Consider the following 2,603-nt stretch of genomic DNA (forward strand, 5'->3'; position numbering starts at 1 on the left):
ACGTCCCATGGTGCAGCCCTGAAGCAAGTACTGAGATATCTTCGCGGGACTTGCTCCCTCGGACTGTACTACCCGCGTGACAAAGGTACTGAGCTGTTAGGTTATAGCGATAATTCTCACAATGTCGATAATGATGATGGCAAGAGTACTACTGGACACATATTTTATTTTGGTGAGAGTCCTATAACATGGTGCTCAACTAAACAAGAAATAGTGGCGTTATCATCTTGTGAGGCTGAGTTTATGGCTGCGACTGAAGCGGCTAAACAGGTGATATGGTTGCAAGAACTTCTAAGTGAAGCTGTTGGGAAGAAAAGCAAGAAAGTGGTGATCAAAGTGGATAATAAGTCTGCCATAGCACTTAGTAAAAATCCTGTGTTTTATGGCCGAAGTAAGCATATTCACATGAGGTTTCACTTTATACGTGAGTGTGTGGAAAACGAGTTGGTCGAGGTCGATCACATCCCGGGAAGCAAACAGAAGGCGAATATTCTTACTAAGTTATTTGGAAGAATTAAGTTCAAAGAGATGAGAGAGCTTTTTGGAGTTCAAAATGTGTGTGAAGACAAGTTCAAGCTTAAGGGGAAGAATGTTGTTAGATAACCTTGAGATACAAGTTTCCTTTTCCTATTTTAAGTTGTGATTATTTTTAGGATTAGGAGATATGATAATACTAAGTGATTTAGGATATTTCTGAGTCCTATATATATGGATGCAAGGTGTGATGCATAATGTGTGATTTTGAGACTTGTTATTTGTGATTGAATAAGAGAAGGACTTCTTATTATTGTGATTCTATAATAGCTCTGTTCTTTTACAAGACGCGGACGCAGCGGCTTGCGGCCAAAAACTGAGCATCAAAATAAACAAAAAAATGGTGGAAAATCAATGAAGCTGACGCTGCGATTATTTTTGCGAAGGTTTCCGGTGTCGTTTGTGACGCTGTTAAAAGTAGCGGCAGTTAGATAGTCGCTGCGATTATTTTTGATAGGCAAAAGCACCGCCACCGGTGTTGCTCTCCAGATGCGTGAACAAAAAAAAGGTTATACATTTGGCCCCAAACCGCTGACGCAGCGTCTTGTAAAAGAACAGAGCTAATATCTTCCCATATTGCAAATGTTTTGCCGCAAAAGGCATGAAGTATCATCAGTAGTGCTCGTCTCTTATAAGACAAGTATTACAAGCTTAGCGTGTCAATAGCAGCAAACAAAGTGGAAAGGATGAAAACAGAGAGGTCACACAATCCTTTAATACAAAAACAAACTGATCTCGTCTGTTCAAATGAAGCTACTGTACTTGTGATCACATTCACACATCGTCTCTACTCCGATGCTCCAAGAGCAATTGCTCCAGTTCTTCCCTGCGTCTGTCTATCTCCTGCAACATCAAGGGTCAATGATTTAGAAGCCATCTGAGGAATGGAATGCACATATAGACACTACAATAAACTCAAACTATCACTACTTGCCTCAAGATCCTTGACAGCTTGTTCTTTTGAGATTTCTTTCTGCTGTCTAGCACGTTTCAGAAAACCAATGCATAAAATCTCCTGAAGTTCAGACAAACGATCAAAAGATTAAACCAAATCAAACATAGCAGATCCAAAACTGAAAAGAGATTGATCATATAAGCAAAGATACAACCACTACATCAACCAAAAACTATAATGAAGAAAAAGATTCAACAGTAACGCAAGAGAACATAGGAAATAATAGAACTATGAATGTGACATCTTACTGAAATAAAATAGATAAGACCACACAAGCGAGGAGCATGTAGCTTGCGATGTTCTGAAGAAGCAAGAGATCCTTCCTTTGAGTCATATAGTCAGGGAAAGCTCTTGTCATCACAGCCACACTGATACAAAGCAAACCAATATATATAATCTTTACACCAACCAAACAATTGTCTCTTTCTTGAGCTCCTCAGTTACTTACAAAATCTGAAGCATTCCTCTCCCAGCCCAGTACTCAAGAACCTTTGAAAATTTAAGGATGAACCACAAAACAAGCGATTAAAACACAGCATAGCACCGGAATATTCCATCGAATATCTGCCAAGAAACAATCATAAACATCAATAGAGAGAGACAATAGAGAGAGGGGTTACTATTATTACATCGTGGCTGTCCCGGAAGGAGCGAACGGCATCGAGACATTAACAACAACGCAGAGAATGGCGACAAGAGAAGTAACGAAGCTAAAAACACCTACAAACAACAAGGAAAGGGTCGGCTCTGTTACTGAGCCGAGATCTTATGGCTTCACCGGAAGGCTCGCCGGTTTCTTCATTGTCCTCTGCCCTCCTCTCCATCTCAAAACCTATTTTCTTCTCTCCGGCGAAGATCCACTCTCTCTGCTTAGCTCAAATGTTACAGAATAGGAGAAGATGGAACGTTAATACTGGAAAGCTAGATCCTTTTAGCCCAAATAGATCTTTTAGCAAGAAAAAATATTTTTTTTTTGGGATAAGTAGTACTGTGTTCGTTCATTGGTTGATTTCTTTTTTCAGACATTCGAGTATCCGACAAAAAGTCTGCGTTTTTAGTTTGGTTGTGTAATAATATCACAAGAGAAAAAAAGACAAAAGCCCATATAACATAA

General features: G+C 39.5%; 1 pseudogene; it reads right to left on the bottom strand.

Moving 5' to 3' along the window:
* Positions 1–1,110: 1,110 nt before the first annotated feature.
* Positions 1,111–2,318, bottom strand: LOC117125769 (annotated as a pseudogene).
* Positions 2,319–2,603: the final 285 nt, after the last annotated feature.

The sequence above is a fragment of the Brassica rapa genome, chromosome A03 (assembly GCF_000309985.2).
Source record: "Brassica rapa cultivar Chiifu-401-42 chromosome A03, CAAS_Brap_v3.01, whole genome shotgun sequence".
NCBI classification, from domain to species: domain Eukaryota; kingdom Viridiplantae; phylum Streptophyta; class Magnoliopsida; order Brassicales; family Brassicaceae; genus Brassica; species Brassica rapa.